The 21,713-nt window shown below is 43.1% G+C and overlaps 1 long non-coding RNA gene and 2 other non-coding genes across 3 annotated transcripts in view; 1 reads left to right on the forward strand and 2 right to left on the reverse strand.

Annotated features, from left to right (window-relative positions):
• Nucleotides 1-9,504: 9,504 nt before the first annotated feature.
• LOC133153340 (U2 spliceosomal RNA) lies at nt 9,505-9,695 on the reverse strand. Its single transcript, XR_009714312.1, has one exon. It is a non-coding gene; the product is annotated as a U2 spliceosomal RNA (small nuclear RNA).
• Nucleotides 9,696-13,003: 3,308 nt separating this feature from the next.
• Nucleotides 13,004-21,713, forward strand: part of LOC133153249 (uncharacterized) — a 65,062-nt gene continuing 56,352 nt past the window's right edge. Inside the window, exon 1 of the long non-coding RNA XR_009714280.1 lies at nt 13,004-13,390. This is a non-coding gene — a long non-coding RNA (uncharacterized LOC133153249). The remainder of the gene's footprint in view (nt 13,391-21,713) is intronic.
• Nucleotides 19,649-19,839, reverse strand: LOC133153341 (U2 spliceosomal RNA). Its single transcript, XR_009714313.1, has one exon. It is a non-coding gene; the product is annotated as a U2 spliceosomal RNA (small nuclear RNA).

Consider the following 21,713-nt stretch of genomic DNA (forward strand, 5'->3'; position numbering starts at 1 on the left):
TGTAATAGCGGCCTCCGTATAATATCCGGATTTAAAAAATATATATATTTTTTTATTTTTTATTTTACCCATGTATAATGCGCAACCCAGATTTTAGGACAATAAATTAGTTAAATTTTGCGCAGTATACATGGAAAAAAACGGTAATTGTTTTTTGAATGTGAGAATAAAAATAGATGAAGAAAAAAATATCTCTATACTGGATGTTAGAAGCAAACCTGGGACCAAATCCTGTGAGAGTCTAGAACAGGGGTGTTTGCAAAGTTTTTGACTTGCGGGCCAAACTGGGTTCTAAATTTTGACCGGGGGGCCGAAGCAGGAGCATATGGATGTAGTGTTTGTGTGAAGTAATATAAATGACAGGCAAAAGTCATTGCCTAAAAGCTTTTTACTTTTAGTAGATACTAAACCATGGATATTAAAAAAAGCTTTTTGAAAACAAATGCATTTATTAACAGCATTAGAAAATATTTCACCAAAAAACTATCAGTGATTCCTAGTAAATACGACACTGTTATGATGAATAACATTTTCCATCACTTCAGCGCCTGGAGATCAGATTTATGAAATATGTTTATCTAATGAGGCGAAATCACATCCAACGGCAAACATTCTGACCAAATACATCATCTTGAAGAATCAGTGAAAGAATACATCTAAATAAAGTAATAAAGAAATCAATAGTATTGTTGGTTTCCCTTTTTTGCTAGTGCATCATCGTCTGGAGCAATGTTCCCTCTAATTTTTCATGTATCTGGGCATACACACAAACTCCCTGAGCAAACTGAGGACTACTGTGAGCAACATCAGATATGCACGCTTTATTTTTCAATAAGTAACTTGGTCCACTTAAAAAAAGACAAAAATCTGAAAAATGTGATGTGTAGATGTTATACAGTATGTGAGAGTCCTGCTTTGGCCATGGGAAGAGTCCTGCTTTGGCCATAGGAAGAGTCCTGCTTTGGCCATGGGAAGAGTCCTGTTTTGGCCATGGGAAGAGTCCTGCTTTGGCCTGGCTGAGGGTCCGTTCTGGAAGATATGAGAGATATACACCTTTCAGATATAACATTTTGCTCACATTAAAACATTCACATTTTGCATAATGACTTGTGCTGTAGCTTTTGATACAGTGCAAATTCCTGTAACACTGTAAAATATCTAATTACACAATTTTTCTTGGCATTTCTACTACCCATAAATGATCTAATGGTAACAACATTTAATGATCAATATCCATAAAGACAAGATCTTAATGACCGTCACTAGAATATGCACAAATCTGACTTAAATTTTACCTTATTTTTCACGTCTGTCCTTCTCACTTCTCCAATGGTTGTACACTTTGTCCAGGTTGATGGCTTCGTCTGCTTCTTGCTTTGACTTTATGCGCATGCTGGTCCAAATGTGTCACTTCAAGACGATTTCTGGATTTTGTTTTGATATGATTCATTAAACTAAATCCTCTTTCACAGTCAGCACTGGAAGCTTGAAATGTTGCACAAATATCCACAAGCTGTGAGATCTCCTTTAGCTCCTCACATCTAAGTACCGTTTTTTTCCTTGTATAATGCGCAAAATTTAACTAATTTATTGTCCTAAAATCTGGGGTGCGCATTATACATGGGTACAAAAAAATATATATATGTATATATATTTTTAAGAAAGTCATGGTACAACAAAACCAACAACAGGACTGACCGACAAAGACGTGGAACAAAAAGAGAGGGTGACATTACCAAAGACAGGAACAGAAACCAAACAGACATCATGACATCATCCGACGGTGAGCGAGGGGCAGACAGGACTTAAATACAAAACATTACATTGATTGAGGTGACACAGGAAGAGAGGGGCGACGCGAACAGAAACTATGGCAACCTAGACACATAGCAAAACTGGGGACGAGACATGACAAATCTCCCTCAAAATAAAACTTGAAATCACCTTTCTTCTTGTTTGTTGTCAATCGCGCATCGCATTCAGCCATCCTGCCCAACACACTTAGTCAGTAAAATTCATAATTGACGACACATCGTTTGATGCGATGGTGCAATCCTTGATAGTGTGTTATTGTCAAATATTGTTTGTTTTTTAATCTCCATCGCGGACCAGACGTCATACGGAGGCAGTATGACTGCGCATGCGCACTATGGATCCGATGCGCAGAACGGATGCGCAAGACACGTCAGCTATATAAAGAGCGAGAGTTGTTTTCTTCTGTCAAGTGACATGGAGGTACGAGATTGTGTAAACTTAGGTAGTGAATTTGGCCCAGGCACATTGGCTATCCCAAAACATGTAGTAGTTCAGAATTTCACCAGGAGATGGTGTTAAAGCTTGACATAGGGGTGACCTGATGGAAATGAACAAATCTAACAAATTAAATAGTTAGCAATTGGGAGGACACGACCTGTTCAAACACGTAGATATGCACAATTTTGGAATATGAATTTGCTATGCCATAATTTTAAGATGCAACAGCTTGAGCAATATCAATATATGTGTTTAGGTTGGAAGAACCCATTATTGTGTTAAGTACTATTATGTGTTGAGATTGATCTTTATTAGACAAGATATATGTGATTCATGTTGCAATGTTTTGTCCAACCTGTATTTAACATTGGTGTTCCATCCATACCTGAATGCATTAAGTTAAGAGGAGACTTAAGGGCTGATACTAGAAGTAAAGAGCGAGCAAAACAGGAAACATCTGTTTCCGGTGATTGCAGCTTGAAGCAAGGTTGCCAAGACAACCAGTGGTTTCTAGCCGGCGTGGACAGGCATCAGCTAAGGAACATTCTCGAAACTTCTAGAAACTTCCAGGAAGGCCACCTGACGTGCGGGATGATGTCATTCTGATGAGGTAATACCAGAAGCCTATAAATAGGTTGCCCGGATACAGAGCGGGCGCGCTTCTTCCTAGTCAGGGCGATGGCCGTGACGCTGCCCGGAGTAAAAGAACAAGGATGGATTTTGCATTCTTTTTGAGATTGAACCAAAATCTACTAAGATGAATTTCCAGAGTCTTCGAATTGGACTTTGTCAAATTTTAAACTTTGAGGAAAGCAGAGGAGAGAGCCGATCCTGGCAGAAAGGGGAAGTCGCCACTTTTACTTTCTCCTCATGGCCAGACCTTTCCTCTTTTTTAAACAGAATTCGGATTTTGGAACAAAGGAGAGCCGATCACTCGACTTGTTCAACCAAATAGGATTTTAGACCTTTAGTCTCCTCTCTTGTTCTGTCTGGGTGAGTCTTGTTATTTTGTTTTTTCGACTTGCAATTCTTTTTCTTGCTTATTCATTAAATCTCTTCTTGAGCCTAAATTCGGTATCGATTATTTCGTATTAACTATGTCGAGCATGGTTTTATATGCGGTAATTACAACTTTAAAATGTCTTTATTTCCCTATCATAGTCATTCTTTGAATCCGTTCAATTCTTTTTAAAGTGAAGACAGCTTTAATCCTTAACATCAGGAATTGTCAGATCTGGTTCGAAGTAGTTATCTTGAGCTCAGCTAGGGCGAGGGCGCTCTAGTGAATTAACGAATCCTTGAGGTCTTAACAAAGGCATCTAAAAAATATCCGTAACGTAATACCAGCATCAAACGACAGGAGGGAGCCATCATTACGGTGCGGTCATACCGGCGACTTGTCTCGAATTGAGTTACTCGGCTTGCGCGTCGGATGACTTGAAAGGGGTTGGCGTCGTATAGAAATTACATTGATTCTGGTAGAATTAATTTAACTCGGGTGGTCAGCTACGGACGAGTCCCTCCGCCCCGGCTTATTGAACCCGATACTGGGGAGCCGGAGGCACTTCGATAAAAAGTGCACGTTTGACACTTCCTATTAGTTTCAATTCACAGTTTAATTAGCAGTTTCAATCAGCAAATAACAAAGTGCGTATTATAGGTAATATTTTATTTCACAACACTTTGCCTTGTTCCTTTCGTCTCTGCTGTTCACTTCAAAAACGCTCCATACGACCGCAATGCCCTCGTATCAGACGCTTGCTCGAACACCTGCTCGTTTGCTGTCTTAATGTACCCTACACAAATCCGAAACATTTGTTGCGGCTCCGAGTCACGACGAGGGGCAAGTTTTGGTTTCCAAGGGTGTTTTTATTCCTCTTCAACGTCTCTCCCATACAGAGCCGCCTTTTTCACGTCCGCACGCCTTTTTCAAATGTGCGCACTGAGCGCGGTGGTGCCTTTACGGGCAGTCGGAGAAATCAACGCCAACAAAAAAAATTACATCCAGCCTAGTTAAGACCATACCAAAGACTATAAAAATGGGACCCATTGCCTCCCTGCGTGTGTGACGATCATTGGGACTTAAAAAAAAAAAAGAAAAAAAATTAAAAGTTATTTTTTTAAAAAATTTAGTGCGTATTATACATGGGTACAGGCTTTTTTCCAGCATCAACATGCCATTTTTAGGGTGCATATTATACATGGGGCCGCATTATACACGGAAAAAAACGGTAGACCTTTCTCACTTGAAAAAGAAAAAATCTCACCCAATTTCACCGCTTTTTCTTCAATTTGCACATACTCCGACAGCTATTCCATCTTAAAAGAACTGCATTTCTTTTTTACTGTGGCTTGGTGAGTGGATGTATCGCCGCCTGTTCGTTTCGCCATGATGCGGGGTTTGTATTAGCATCAATTAACCTGCTAGCTAACCTGCACGGCGCATATAGGGAGGGCCCAGACGCAAGCACCGTCAATGCCATGATTGGCTTTGTACCGTAAGTGAACCGTATTGTATCATTGGCTGGACACCTGTCACTCACTGAGTGAGAAACAAAAAAAAACAACATTATTGGGTGAATTAATTAGATTAGTTCTAATATTAATATAATATTATAATTGATATAATATATTATAATATATTATAATCTAATATTAATTAATACGTTATGTCGATGTTGTTTATGCGCTGGATAGATTTTGGCAGAGCGCTGTGTACAACTGCGCTTAAACATTTTGAGTGAAAAATCACAGCGTGTAAAACACCGCTCTGCCAAAATGTTTCAGTACGTTTTAGTACGACTAGTAAATTACTAGGTCGCATTGCTTCTCAGCATTGCGGCAACTGTGGTCAGGGGGCGTCACTAAATAGCTGTTATATGGACCAGTATGGATCAACAAATTCATCAATTGATCCATGTTAGGGTTTGCAGAATATCTTCATCGTATGATTATGTTGGAATGTAACCTGTAATAATTTAACTAGCTTGTCCTGTCTAGACAAAAGTAGTTGACCAAAGTGCTAAGATCTTTTCAACTTATTGACTAGCTGCAGAGGAAGCAATCAAAGTTGCTTTGTTTACAGAACGTCGTAAAAGGTCCCCTGCTATGCTTTGATCAGCAGGGGACCGTCTTCACCTTATCCTGTGTGTTCCCACACCCCCACTTTCAACCCCACTCTGTTTCTCTCAATAAATAAGCACCTGACGAGGCCTGAGTCAGACTTCATTCGACCATCGCTGTAAGCACAGCGACGAGTGAACTCTCCGCCTGCAGGTGTCTAAAATGACTTGCTTGACTCCTGTGTGGTTCTTGCAAAATAAGTTAGAGTGAGCACCACCCTGACAATCCATATATAAGGCGCTCTGCATTATAAGGTGCACTGTTTTTAAAGTGCAAAGTTTTTAAGTTCGCCTAATAGTGCGGAAAATACCGTGGTTCACGAAGCATACGTATAAGGGCCTTCTTTCACCAGTCTCAATCCAAATACACAGTGTAGGTCCCTTTCAAATGGGTAGGCTAGAACAGTGGTCCCCAACCTTAATTGCGCCACGGACCGGTTACGTATCAGAAATATTTTCGCAGACCGGCCTTTATATAAATGAATACATTGATAATAAATATATAAATACAATGAAATAAAATGATCCGACTGTAATTGGGAGGGAATGGCCAATTTATTTCATCCACCCATCCATTTTCTGAACCGCTTAATCCCCACGGGGGTCTCGGGAGCGCTGGAGCCTATCCCAGCCGTCATTGGGCAGTAGGCGGTGGACACCCTGAACCGGTTGCCAGCCAATCACAGGGCACACAGAGACGGACAACCATTTGCACTCGCACTCACATCTGGGGACAATTTGGAGTCTTCAATCGGCCTACCAAGCATGATTTTTTTTGGGATGTGGGAGGAAACCGGAGTGCCCGGAGAAAACCCACGCGGGCCCGGGGAGAACATGCAAACTCCACACAGGGAGGGCCGGAGGTGAAATCGAACCCGCACCCTCCTAACTGTGAGGCGGACGTGCTACCCAGTGCACCACAGAGCCGCCAATTTTTTTATTTTTTCAAAATAAATTCGTACTTATTTTTGCTAGCTTTCCGGGCTCGACTGGGAAACATGTCACATGACCGAGACAAGCGTCTTGACCTGAATTAATGAATCGTCGATAAAAAAATATGTTTTTTTTTTTCCTGTACAGCTTGGTGGCCCGGTACCAAGTGACCCACGGACCGGTAGCAGCCCGTGGCGTGGTGGTTGGGGACCTCTGGTCTAGAAGAGCATGAAAGGCAAAGGTTGATATGTCGCAAAGAAGTTTGAAGGGTCATCATACTTAATGGCTACACCAACAAGAGTTGGGCCAAAAGAACAGACCTAAACTTATGCTGAAGTGGCAGGATTTAAACCCAAGCCTCAGGAGAGACTGGTACCTTAATCCAGCGCCTTAGACCGCTCGGCCACACTACCTAGCACCTGTAATGTCAACATTGAATTTTGTTGACAATTCTATTAAAACATGCGAAAATGGAGAATGAATAATTGGTTTCTCCACCAGCCCTTGGTACCGGGCCGCCAAGCCGCACAAGAAAAAAATAAAATATTTTTTTATCCACGATGAATTAATTCAGGTCAAGACGCTCGTCCCGGTCACGTGACATGCTTCCCCAGTCGAGCCCCCAAAGCTAGCAAAAATGAGTAAGAATAGTGCTGCCCAACTGAGCTTTGTTCATGATGTAATGAAGCATGTACACAACAGAGGCGAAACAAAATGAGTGACAATCAGAATCCAGTTGCGAGTTGGAACCGAATGCTCGTTTGCCGATTAGAGGACATCATGAAATACTAGTTCTGAGCAGCAGAGCGGCCCAGCGGGAGCGTACTGGGCCCGTAACCCAGAGGTCGATGGATCGAAACCATTCTCTGCTTCTTGGAACTTGTTGCCTGGTGGTGTTTGAAAAGCTTTAGATATTCTTTCAAGTCATGCTTTTGAGAAGAAATGTTGTACGGATGATATTTTCCACACGTTGGCTGTGCTGCATGGAAGTTGACTCATCCTCAATGCATACAGTTTACGAGGCATATACATGCCTTCTTTCACCATTCTCAGTCCAAATACACAGTGTAGTTACCTATTAAATGGGTACTCCAAGGTGGAATGATAGGCAAAGATTGATATTTCACAAAGACCTTTGAAGGGTCCTGATACTTTATGGCTACACTGACAGGAGTTGGGCAAGAAGAACAGAACTGAATTGATGCAGAAGTGGCAGTGGTGGGATTTGAATGCCCGCCTCAGGAGAGACTGGAGTCTAAATCCAGCGCCTTAGGCCACATAACATAATAACGTAACAAAGAAGAAACAACAAGCTGACGATCCAACAGCTTACCCGAGGCGCCTTAGGAGGCGCGACAAGCACATGTGCCCTGCAGAAACAACACCATACCTGTACAAACAGGTAACCTATTAAATGGGTACTCCAAGGTGGAATGATAGGCAAAGATTGATATTTCACAAAGACCTTTGAAGGGTCCTGATACTTTATGGCTGCACTGACAGGAGTTGGCCAAGAGGGTACCACCAGACTCTCAAACAGCTTCATACTCCAGGCTGTCAGGATCCTGAACTCGCTTCCCCGTTCTGCGTAGCGTCCTGTACTTTTACTGTCTGTATGCACACTGGCTTTTATTCGTTGTGTTATCTATTTATTTATTATTTATTGTTACTCTTATTATTTATTGTTTGTGCCTTCTTGTTTTTTATATTGCGTCGTTTACTTGTATGTCTATCGTGTAATATGTCTTGTCACCGTGGGATAGGGAAAACGTAATTTTGATCTCTTTGTGTGTCTCGGCATGTGAAGATGTTGACAATAAAGCAGACTTTGACAATCAATCGCAACAGGCGAAACGACTTCAAAGACAACGGGAATCCAGTTGCAAGTGTTGGGGACTAATGCTTGTTCGGCGATGAGGGGACAGATTGAGTTTTGAGTGATCGGCTGCAGGGTAGCGCGAATGGAGCGTGCTGAGCCAATGGCCCGGATGGCTTGATTGATTGTTGAAATAATTTTCTGCTATCTGGAGCTCGTTGAACAGCCTCCTAACTTCTTTCAAGTGTTGCTCTTGAATAGAAGTATTGTGACGTTTAGACTGTCTACACATTGATTGTTGCACATGAAAGTTGACCCATTGTCAATTACGTTTCACATGGAATATGTGTGACTACTTTCACCGGTCTCCTCATGAGAGACCGTAGCGTTAATTCAGTGCTTTAAACCGATCGGCCACACTAAAAACTCTTGAATCTTCTTAGAATCCCCAACTTCAATTTAAGATGCAGATGCCAAGTTCCTGCTGCGGCCCTGAAACAGGATTTGCAAGCCTTTGTGTCGCACTTGGTTCAGGACTCTCAATATTTAACAATCAAATCAGGGCGCAGACACAGTTTCCCACTCTCACAAATTACGCAGTCGAGATTCCCGTATTTGGAGAATTCGCAGGGGTTAATGTGACCGTCAGTGCAATGGGCACATCTCACCCTGGGTGAACTACCTTCGTGATCACAGTCAGGTTAGGTCTTATTCCTGGGGACACAACCACTTATTTTACATCCTCTCTGTTAGATGACGGTGCCATTTGTAAACTAGCGAATGGTGTGATGGTACTAGCCCAGTGCTTCTCAAATAGTGGGGCGCTATACCTGGGGGGCGCGTGTGACCCTGGGGAACAGGCTTTTTTTTTGGCAGTACTAGAATAAAGTGTAATTTTGTATTTTCACAGCAGGGGGCAGTGGCGCTCTCATTGTTACTTCTGTGACGTTTGCGACAGTGCAACATTTTACGACTTACAAGACAAGTTAGGATAGTCACGGTGGGGAGGGGGGGGCGCGAATAGTTTTCTTCTTGCTAGGGGGGGGGCGTAACAGAAAATAATTCAGAAGCACTGTACTAGTGGATGAGAAATGTGCGTGTGTGTGTGTGTATACTACTCACAGGGCATAAGTGGTAACAGGCGCAACGGTGGAGCATGCAACCGCTGAATGAGCTAATGCGACAAGCCTCTGGTGATGGTTGCAACCTGGGTTTGACTCACTGAAACTCGTGAGCAGTTGTGCAGATGTTTGTCGGCCAATTGTCCATCTGGCTGACCTGAACGCCTTGTTTTCTTCTGCCAGGCCTTCTGTGAAAAATTGAGCATCCAAACCGTCCTCGCTGCGTTTTATTGAATTTGCATTTCAATTGACCATCATAGGTAGGTACACCAGTCCCAGATATACTGAAACACCAGGTTGATGCGCAGAGTGGGCAGAGCAAGCTCTGAATCTCATCTCTCTGTTCCAAAAAGTAATTTAATATGAAGTCCCTCAAAGGGGACAAATCAGATATTCAAATGATAAGAACAGATACTATACTTGATCTTAGCCAAAAGGCAGAGAAGCAATGGACTATCCAAGTGACGGACTCGCTTACAGGCCTCCCTGTCCACCCATTCTCACCGACGATTACAGTACGGCACAGAGTGCTGCTCTTCTGGGCACTGGTAAATCGGTAACTCGGAAGTCCACGCCGCCACACACCTGGAGGTCGACGCCGGTGCTTGGGGCCGTGTGGTAGTGAACTGCGTATTTATGTTATAGTTATTTGCTATATTTTATTTCGTGTAGCAACTTGTATATGTTTTTATCGTTACAGTTCAGTACTTCTTGGCTCGTTGAACTCTTGTTTTGTTAAATAAAGAGACGTTTACCAAATCCACGTCTTTCCTTGTACTTTGTTAACGCTATAATATAGTTATTTACTAGATCTGTGGAATAACGACGAGGCTGACGTCAGGGCGCACGCGCGGCGTTGTTGACAAAGGACGAGGAATTTGATCGATGGATTTAATGATTTGGAGTGACACAGATGGTTTGATAATATCGTTGTTTATATGATAGTTATTTGATATATACTTTATATATCGTTATATGGGTCTGTGGAAGATTTAGAATATTTAGATGTCAGCGGCTCGGCGCATACGCGGCATCGTTTCTATTAAGGACGATCGATGGATTTAATGAATTGGAGTGACACAGATGGTTTTATAAACGTGTTATACCAGCTCAGTGGCCTAGTGGTAGAGTGTCCGCCCTGAGACTGGAAGGTTGTGGGTTCAAACCCTGGCCGGGTCATACCAAAGACTATAAAAATGGGACCCATTGCCTCCCTGCTTGGCACTCAGCATTAGGGTTGGAATTGGGGGGGTCAGATCACCAAATGATTCCCGAGCGCGGCACCGCTGCTGCTCACTGCTCCCCTCTCCCCCAGGGGATGGATCAAAATCACATGGGGATGGGTTAAATGCAGAGGACAAATTTCACCACACCCAGATGTGTGTGTGATGATCATTGGGACTTTAACTTAACTTTGTTTAGTATGTAATAGTTATTTGAATAACTCTGAATGTTACGTCAGGCCCGTTCTCAGCTCTTCGTTTGTGTTTATGTCACGTTAGCATACCTATCGTTTAGCCTGTTGTTGATCGTTCATGTCTGTTCTTGGTGGTGGATTTTGTCGAATACATTTCCCCCAAAATGCGACTTGTACTCCGGAGCGACTTATATATGTTTTTTTTTCACATTATTGTGCATTTTATGGCTCATGCGACCTATATTACGGAGCGACTTTTAGTCAGAAAATTAGGGTATATATGTTGTTTATTGTGCATTTTATGGCTAATGCGACCTATATTCCGAGCGACTTTTAGTCCGAAAAATACGGTAGTTCACAAGGCATATGCCTCCTTTCAGCAGTCTCTACCCAAATACACAGTGTATCTATTAAATGCGTAGTCCAGATGAACATGAAAGGCAAAGATTGATATTTCGCAAAGAACTTTCCAGGGTCATCATAGCAAACAGCTGCACCGACAAGAGTTGGGCCATAAGAATAAACTGATGCTGAAGTGGCGGGATTTGAACCTACACTTCAGGAGATACTCGAGCCTTAACCAAGCACCTTAGACCGCTCAGCCACACTGCCAACCACCTGCAGTTTCTACATTGAATTTAGTTGCCATTTCTATTTAAAACGTGAAATTGGAGGACAAATAGTTGGTTTCTCCACCAGCATCCAGGTTAGTGCTGTCCGACTGAGCTTTGCTCATAATGTATTGAAGCCTGTACACAACAGAGGCGAAACAATATGAGTGACAATCAGAATCCAGTTGCGAGTTGGAACCGAACGCTTGTTTGCTGATTAGAGGACCTCATGAATAACTCGTGTTGAGCAGCAGAGTGGCGCAGCGGCAGCGTGCTGGGCCCTTAACCCAGAGGTCGAGGGATCGAAACCATCCTCTGCTGTTTGGAGCTTTGGATGTTTTTTCAAGTCACGCTTTTGAGAAGAAATGTTGTACGGATAATATTTTCCACATGTTGGCTGTGCTGCATGGAACCTGACCCATCCTCAATGCATTCAGTTTACGAGGCGTATACATATGTGCCTTCTTTCACCGTTCGCTGTACGCAGAGTACCTATTAAATGGGTACTCCAGGTTAGCATGAAAGGCAAAAATTGATATTTCGTAAAGACCTTTGAAGGGTCCTGATACTTTAAGGAGTTGGGCAAGAAGAACCTAGACTTGAATTCAAGTCAAGTCAAGTTTATTTGTGTCAACATCATGACATCATCCGACGGTGAGCGAGGGGCAGACAGGACTTAAATACAAAACATTACATTGATTGAGGTGACACAGGAAGAGAGGGGCGACGCGAACAGAAACTATGGCAACCTAGACACATAGCAAAACTGGGGACGAGACATGACAAATCTCCCTCAAAATAAAACTTGAAATCACCTTTCTTCTTGTTTGTTGTCAATCGCGCATCGCATTCAGCCATCCTGCCCAACACACTTAGTCAGTAAAATTCATAATTGACGACACATCGTTTGATGCGATGGTGCAATCCTTGATAGTGTGTTATTGTCAAATATTGTTTGTTTTTTAATCTCCATCGCGGACCAGACGTCATACGGAGGCAGTATGACTGCGCATGCGCACTATGGATCCGATGCGCAGAACGGATGCGCAAGACACGTCAGCTATATAAAGAGCGAGAGTTGTTTTCTTCTGTCAAGTGACATGGAGGTACGAGATTGTGTAAACTTAGGTAGTGAATTTGGCCCAGGCACATTGGCTATCCCAAAACATGTAGTAGTTCAGAATTTCACCAGGAGATGGTGTTAAAGCTTGACATAGGGGTGACCTGATGGAAATGAACAAATCTAACAAATTAAATAGTTAGCAATTGGGAGGACACGACCTGTTCAAACACGTAGATATGCACAATTTTGGAATATGAATTTGCTATGCCATAATTTTAAGATGCAACAGCTTGAGCAATATCAATATATGTGTTTAGGTTGGAAGAACCCATTATTGTGTTAAGTACTATTATGTGTTGAGATTGATCTTTATTAGACAAGATATATGTGATTCATGTTGCAATGTTTTGTCCAACCTGTATTTAACATTGGTGTTCCATCCATACCTGAATGCATTAAGTTAAGAGGAGACTTAAGGGCTGATACTAGAAGTAAAGAGCGAGCAAAACAGGAAACATCTGTTTCCGGTGATTGCAGCTTGAAGCAAGGTTGCCAAGACAACCAGTGGTTTCTAGCCGGCGTGGACAGGCATCAGCTAAGGAACATTCTCGAAACTTCTAGAAACTTCCAGGAAGGCCACCTGACGTGCGGGATGATGTCATTCTGATGAGGTAATACCAGAAGCCTATAAATAGGTTGCCCGGATACAGAGCGGGCGCGCTTCTTCCTAGTCAGGGCGATGGCCGTGACGCTGCCCGGAGTAAAAGAACAAGGATGGATTTTGCATTCTTTTTGAGATTGAACCAAAATCTACTAAGATGAATTTCCAGAGTCTTCGAATTGGACTTTGTCAAATTTTAAACTTTGAGGAAAGCAGAGGAGAGAGCCGATCCTGGCAGAAAGGGGAAGTCGCCACTTTTACTTTCTCCTCATGGCCAGACCTTTCCTCTTTTTTAAACAGAATTCGGATTTTGGAACAAAGGAGAGCCGATCACTCGACTTGTTCAACCAAATAGGATTTTAGACCTTTAGTCTCCTCTCTTGTTCTGTCTGGGTGAGTCTTGTTATTTTGTTTTTTCGACTTGCAATTCTTTTTCTTGCTTATTCATTAAATCTCTTCTTGAGCCTAAATTCGGTATCGATTATTTCGTATTAACTATGTCGAGCATGGTTTTATATGCGGTAATTACAACTTTAAAATGTCTTTATTTCCCTATCATAGTCATTCTTTGAATCCGTTCAATTCTTTTTAAAGTGAAGACAGCTTTAATCCTTAACATCAGGAATTGTCAGATCTGGTTCGAAGTAGTTATCTTGAGCTCAGCTAGGGCGAGGGCGCTCTAGTGAATTAACGAATCCTTGAGGTCTTAACAAAGGCATCTAAAAAATATCCGTAACGTAATACCAGCATCAAACGACAGGAGGGAGCCATCATTACGGTGCGGTCATACCGGCGACTTGTCTCGAATTGAGTTACTCGGCTTGCGCGTCGGATGACTTGAAAGGGGTTGGCGTCGTATAGAAATTACATTGATTCTGGTAGAATTAATTTAACTCGGGTGGTCAGCTACGGACGAGTCCCTCCGCCCCGGCTTATTGAACCCGATACTGGGGAGCCGGAGGCACTTCGATAAAAAGTGCACGTTTGACACTTCCTATTAGTTTCAATTCACAGTTTAATTAGCAGTTTCAATCAGCAAATAACAAAGTGCGTATTATAGGTAATATTTTATTTCACAACACTTTGCCTTGTTCCTTTCGTCTCTGCTGTTCACTTCAAAAACGCTCCATACGACCGCAATGCCCTCGTATCAGACGCTTGCTCGAACACCTGCTCGTTTGCTGTCTTAATGTACCCTACACAAATCCGAAACATTTGTTGCGGCTCCGAGTCACGACGAGGGGCAAGTTTTGGTTTCCAAGGGTGTTTTTATTCCTCTTCAACGTCTCTCCCATACAGAGCCGCCTTTTTCACGTCCGCACGCCTTTTTCAAATGTGCGCACTGAGCGCGGTGGTGCCTTTACGGGCAGTCGGAGAAATCAACGCCAACAAAAAAAATTACATCCAGCCTAGTTAAGACCATACCAAAGACTATAAAAATGGGACCCATTGCCTCCCTGCGTGTGTGACGATCATTGGGACTTAAAAAAAAAAAAGAAAAAAAATTAAAAGTTATTTTTTTAAAAAATTTAGTGCGTATTATACATGGGTACAGGCTTTTTTCCAGCATCAACATGCCATTTTTAGGGTGCATATTATACATGGGGCCGCATTATACACGGAAAAAAACGGTAGACCTTTCTCACTTGAAAAAGAAAAAATCTCACCCAATTTCACCGCTTTTTCTTCAATTTGCACATACTCCGACAGCTATTCCATCTTAAAAGAACTGCATTTCTTTTTTACTGTGGCTTGGTGAGTGGATGTATCGCCGCCTGTTCGTTTCGCCATGATGCGGGGTTTGTATTAGCATCAATTAACCTGCTAGCTAACCTGCACGGCGCATATAGGGAGGGCCCAGACGCAAGCACCGTCAATGCCATGATTGGCTTTGTACCGTAAGTGAACCGTATTGTATCATTGGCTGGACACCTGTCACTCACTGAGTGAGAAACAAAAAAAAACAACATTATTGGGTGAATTAATTAGATTAGTTCTAATATTAATATAATATTATAATTGATATAATATATTATAATATATTATAATCTAATATTAATTAATACGTTATGTCGATGTTGTTTATGCGCTGGATAGATTTTGGCAGAGCGCTGTGTACAACTGCGCTTAAACATTTTGAGTGAAAAATCACAGCGTGTAAAACACCGCTCTGCCAAAATGTTTCAGTACGTTTTAGTACGACTAGTAAATTACTAGGTCGCATTGCTTCTCAGCATTGCGGCAACTGTGGTCAGGGGGCGTCACTAAATAGCTGTTATATGGACCAGTATGGATCAACAAATTCATCAATTGATCCATGTTAGGGTTTGCAGAATATCTTCATCGTATGATTATGTTGGAATGTAACCTGTAATAATTTAACTAGCTTGTCCTGTCTAGACAAAAGTAGTTGACCAAAGTGCTAAGATCTTTTCAACTTATTGACTAGCTGCAGAGGAAGCAATCAAAGTTGCTTTGTTTACAGAACGTCGTAAAAGGTCCCCTGCTATGCTTTGATCAGCAGGGGACCGTCTTCACCTTATCCTGTGTGTTCCCACACCCCCACTTTCAACCCCACTCTGTTTCTCTCAATAAATAAGCACCTGACGAGGCCTGAGTCAGACTTCATTCGACCATCGCTGTAAGCACAGCGACGAGTGAACTCTCCGCCTGCAGGTGTCTAAAATGACTTGCTTGACTCCTGTGTGGTTCTTGCAAAATAAGTTAGAGTGAGCACCACCCTGACAATCCATATATAAGGCGCTCTGCATTATAAGGTGCACTGTTTTTAAAGTGCAAAGTTTTTAAGTTCGCCTAATAGTGCGGAAAATACCGTGGTTCACGAAGCATACGTATAAGGGCCTTCTTTCACCAGTCTCAATCCAAATACACAGTGTAGGTCCCTTTCAAATGGGTAGGCTAGAACAGTGGTCCCCAACCTTAATTGCGCCACGGACCGGTTACGTATCAGAAATATTTTCGCAGACCGGCCTTTATATAAATGAATACATTGATAATAAATATATAAATACAATGAAATAAAATGATCCGACTGTAATTGGGAGGGAATGGCCAATTTATTTCATCCACCCATCCATTTTCTGAACCGCTTAATCCCCACGGGGGTCTCGGGAGCGCTGGAGCCTATCCCAGCCGTCATTGGGCAGTAGGCGGTGGACACCCTGAACCGGTTGCCAGCCAATCACAGGGCACACAGAGACGGACAACCATTTGCACTCGCACTCACATCTGGGGACAATTTGGAGTCTTCAATCGGCCTACCAAGCATGATTTTTTTTGGGATGTGGGAGGAAACCGGAGTGCCCGGAGAAAACCCACGCGGGCCCGGGGAGAACATGCAAACTCCACACAGGGAGGGCCGGAGGTGAAATCGAACCCGCACCCTCCTAACTGTGAGGCGGACGTGCTACCCAGTGCACCACAGAGCCGCCAATTTTTTTATTTTTTCAAAATAAATTCGTACTTATTTTTGCTAGCTTTCCGGGCTCGACTGGGAAACATGTCACATGACCGAGACAAGCGTCTTGACCTGAATTAATGAATCGTCGATAAAAAAATATGTTTTTTTTTTTCCTGTACAGCTTGGTGGCCCGGTACCAAGTGACCCACGGACCGGTAGCAGCCCGTGGCGTGGTGGTTGGGGACCTCTGGTCTAGAAGAGCATGAAAGGCAAAGGTTGATATGTCGCAAAGAAGTTTGAAGGGTCATCATACTTAATGGCTACACCAACAAGAGTTGGGCCAAAAGAACAGACCTAAACTTATGCTGAAGTGGCAGGATTTAAACCCAAGCCTCAGGAGAGACTGGTACCTTAATCCAGCGCCTTAGACCGCTCGGCCACACTACCTAGCACCTGTAATGTCAACATTGAATTTTGTTGACAATTCTATTAAAACATGCGAAAATGGAGAATGAATAATTGGTTTCTCCACCAGCCCTTGGTACCGGGCCGCCAAGCCGCACAAGAAAAAAATAAAATATTTTTTTATCCACGATGAATTAATTCAGGTCAAGACGCTCGTCCCGGTCACGTGACATGCTTCCCCAGTCGAGCCCCCAAAGCTAGCAAAAATGAGTAAGAATAGTGCTGCCCAACTGAGCTTTGTTCATGATGTAATGAAGCATGTACACAACAGAGGCGAAACAAAATGAGTGACAATCAGAATCCAGTTGCGAGTTGGAACCGAATGCTCGTTTGCCGATTAGAGGACATCATGAAATACTAGTTCTGAGCAGCAGAGCGGCCCAGCGGGAGCGTACTGGGCCCGTAACCCAGAGGTCGATGGATCGAAACCATTCTCTGCTTCTTGGAACTTGTTGCCTGGTGGTGTTTGAAAAGCTTTAGATATTCTTTCAAGTCATGCTTTTGAGAAGAAATGTTGTACGGATGATATTTTCCACACGTTGGCTGTGCTGCATGGAAGTTGACTCATCCTCAATGCATACAGTTTACGAGGCATATACATGCCTTCTTTCACCATTCTCAGTCCAAATACACAGTGTAGTTACCTATTAAATGGGTACTCCAAGGTGGAATGATAGGCAAAGATTGATATTTCACAAAGACCTTTGAAGGGTCCTGATACTTTATGGCTACACTGACAGGAGTTGGGCAAGAAGAACAGAACTGAATTGATGCAGAAGTGGCAGTGGTGGGATTTGAATGCCCGCCTCAGGAGAGACTGGAGTCTAAATCCAGCGCCTTAGGCCACATAACATAATAACGTAACAAAGAAGAAACAACAAGCTGACGATCCAACAGCTTACCCGAGGCGCCTTAGGAGGCGCGACAAGCACATGTGCCCTGCAGAAACAACACCATACCTGTACAAACAGGTAACCTATTAAATGGGTACTCCAAGGTGGAATGATAGGCAAAGATTGATATTTCACAAAGACCTTTGAAGGGTCCTGATACTTTATGGCTGCACTGACAGGAGTTGGCCAAGAGGGTACCACCAGACTCTCAAACAGCTTCATACTCCAGGCTGTCAGGATCCTGAACTCGCTTCCCCGTTCTGCGTAGCGTCCTGTACTTTTACTGTCTGTATGCACACTGGCTTTTATTCGTTGTGTTATCTATTTATTTATTATTTATTGTTACTCTTATTATTTATTGTTTGTGCCTTCTTGTTTTTTATATTGCGTCGTTTACTTGTATGTCTATCGTGTAATATGTCTTGTCACCGTGGGATAGGGAAAACGTAATTTTGATCTCTTTGTGTGTCTCGGCATGTGAAGATGTTGACAATAAAGCAGACTTTGACAATCAATCGCAACAGGCGAAACGACTTCAAAGACAACGGGAATCCAGTTGCAAGTGTTGGGGACTAATGCTTGTTCGGCGATGAGGGGACAGATTGAGTTTTGAGTGATCGGCTGCAGGGTAGCGCGAATGGAGCGTGCTGAGCCAATGGCCCGGATGGCTTGATTGATTGTTGAAATAATTTTCTGCTATCTGGAGCTCGTTGAACAGCCTCCTAACTTCTTTCAAGTGTTGCTCTTGAATAGAAGTATTGTGACGTTTAGACTGTCTACACATTGATTGTTGCACATGAAAGTTGACCCATTGTCAATTACGTTTCACATGGAATATGTGTGACTACTTTCACCGGTCTCCTCATGAGAGACCGTAGCGTTAATTCAGTGCTTTAAACCGATCGGCCACACTAAAAACTCTTGAATCTTCTTAGAATCCCCAACTTCAATTTAAGATGCAGATGCCAAGTTCCTGCTGCGGCCCTGAAACAGGATTTGCAAGCCTTTGTGTCGCACTTGGTTCAGGACTCTCAATATTTAACAATCAAATCAGGGCGCAGACACAGTTTCCCACTCTCACAAATTACGCAGTCGAGATTCCCGTATTTGGAGAATTCGCAGGGGTTAATGTGACCGTCAGTGCAATGGGCACATCTCACCCTGGGTGAACTACCTTCGTGATCACAGTCAGGTTAGGTCTTATTCCTGGGGACACAACCACTTATTTTACATCCTCTCTGTTAGATGACGGTGCCATTTGTAAACTAGCGAATGGTGTGATGGTACTAGCCCAGTGCTTCTCAAATAGTGGGGCGCTATACCTGGGGGGCGCGTGTGACCCTGGGGAACAGGCTTTTTTTTTGGCAGTACTAGAATAAAGTGTAATTTTGTATTTTCACAGCAGGGGGCAGTGGCGCTCTCATTGTTACTTCTGTGACGTTTGCGACAGTGCAACATTTTACGACTTACAAGACAAGTTAGGATAGTCACGGTGGGGAGGGGGGGGCGCGAATAGTTTTCTTCTTGCTAGGGGGGGGGCGTAACAGAAAATAATTCAGAAGCACTGTACTAGTGGATGAGAAATGTGCGTGTGTGTGTGTGTATACTACTCACAGGGCATAAGTGGTAACAGGCGCAACGGTGGAGCATGCAACCGCTGAATGAGCTAATGCGACAAGCCTCTGGTGATGGTTGCAACCTGGGTTTGACTCACTGAAACTCGTGAGCAGTTGTGCAGATGTTTGTCGGCCAATTGTCCATCTGGCTGACCTGAACGCCTTGTTTTCTTCTGCCAGGCCTTCTGTGAAAAATTGAGCATCCAAACCGTCCTCGCTGCGTTTTATTGAATTTGCATTTCAATTGACCATCATAGGTAGGTACACCAGTCCCAGATATACTGAAACACCAGGTTGATGCGCAGAGTGGGCAGAGCAAGCTCTGAATCTCATCTCTCTGTTCCAAAAAGTAATTTAATATGAAGTCCCTCAAAGGGGACAAATCAGATATTCAAATGATAAGAACAGATACTATACTTGATCTTAGCCAAAAGGCAGAGAAGCAATGGACTATCCAAGTGACGGACTCGCTTACAGGCCTCCCTGTCCACCCATTCTCACCGACGATTACAGTACGGCACAGAGTGCTGCTCTTCTGGGCACTGGTAAATCGGTAACTCGGAAGTCCACGCCGCCACACACCTGGAGGTCGACGCCGGTGCTTGGGGCCGTGTGGTAGTGAACTGCGTATTTATGTTATAGTTATTTGCTATATTTTATTTCGTGTAGCAACTTGTATATGTTTTTATCGTTACAGTTCAGTACTTCTTGGCTCGTTGAACTCTTGTTTTGTTAAATAAAGAGACGTTTACCAAATCCACGTCTTTCCTTGTACTTTGTTAACGCTATAATATAGTTATTTACTAGATCTGTGGAATAACGACGAGGCTGACGTCAGGGCGCACGCGCGGCGTTGTTGACAAAGGACGAGGAATTTGATCGATGGATTTAATGATTTGGAGTGACACAGATGGTTTGATAATATCGTTGTTTATATGATAGTTATTTGATATATACTTTATATATCGTTATATGGGTCTGTGGAAGATTTAGAATATTTAGATGTCAGCGGCTCGGCGCATACGCGGCATCGTTTCTATTAAGGACGATCGATGGATTTAATGAATTGGAGTGACACAGATGGTTTTATAAACGTGTTATACCAGCTCAGTGGCCTAGTGGTAGAGTGTCCGCCCTGAGACTGGAAGGTTGTGGGTTCAAACCCTGGCCGGGTCATACCAAAGACTATAAAAATGGGACCCATTGCCTCCCTGCTTGGCACTCAGCATTAGGGTTGGAATTGGGGGGGTCAGATCACCAAATGATTCCCGAGCGCGGCACCGCTGCTGCTCACTGCTCCCCTCTCCCCCAGGGGATGGATCAAAATCACATGGGGATGGGTTAAATGCAGAGGACAAATTTCACCACACCCAGATGTGTGTGTGATGATCATTGGGACTTTAACTTAACTTTGTTTAGTATGTAATAGTTATTTGAATAACTCTGAATGTTACGTCAGGCCCGTTCTCAGCTCTTCGTTTGTGTTTATGTCACGTTAGCATACCTATCGTTTAGCCTGTTGTTGATCGTTCATGTCTGTTCTTGGTGGTGGATTTTGTCGAATACATTTCCCCCAAAATGCGACTTGTACTCCGGAGCGACTTATATATGTTTTTTTTTCACATTATTGTGCATTTTATGGCTCATGCGACCTATATTACGGAGCGACTTTTAGTCAGAAAATTAGGGTATATATGTTGTTTATTGTGCATTTTATGGCTAATGCGACCTATATTCCGAGCGACTTTTAGTCCGAAAAATACGGTAGTTCACAAGGCATATGCCTCCTTTCAGCAGTCTCTACCCAAATACACAGTGTATCTATTAAATGCGTAGTCCAGATGAACATGAAAGGCAAAGATTGATATTTCGCAAAGAACTTTCCAGGGTCATCATAGCAAACAGCTGCACCGACAAGAGTTGGGCCATAAGAATAAACTGATGCTGAAGTGGCGGGATTTGAACCTACACTTCAGGAGATACTCGAGCCTTAACCAAGCACCTTAGACCGCTCAGCCACACTGCCAACCACCTGCAGTTTCTACATTGAATTTAGTTGCCATTTCTATTTAAAACGTGAAATTGGAGGACAAATAGTTGGTTTCTCCACCAGCATCCAGGTTAGTGCTGTCCGACTGAGCTTTGCTCATAATGTATTGAAGCCTGTACACAACAGAGGCGAAACAATATGAGTGACAATCAGAATCCAGTTGCGAGTTGGAACCGAACGCTTGTTTGCTGATTAGAGGACCTCATGAATAACTCGTGTTGAGCAGCAGAGTGGCGCAGCGGCAGCGTGCTGGGCCCTTAACCCAGAGGTC

This window comes from Syngnathus typhle, linkage group LG4 (assembly GCF_033458585.1).
Source record: "Syngnathus typhle isolate RoL2023-S1 ecotype Sweden linkage group LG4, RoL_Styp_1.0, whole genome shotgun sequence".
NCBI classification, from domain to species: domain Eukaryota; kingdom Metazoa; phylum Chordata; class Actinopteri; order Syngnathiformes; family Syngnathidae; genus Syngnathus; species Syngnathus typhle.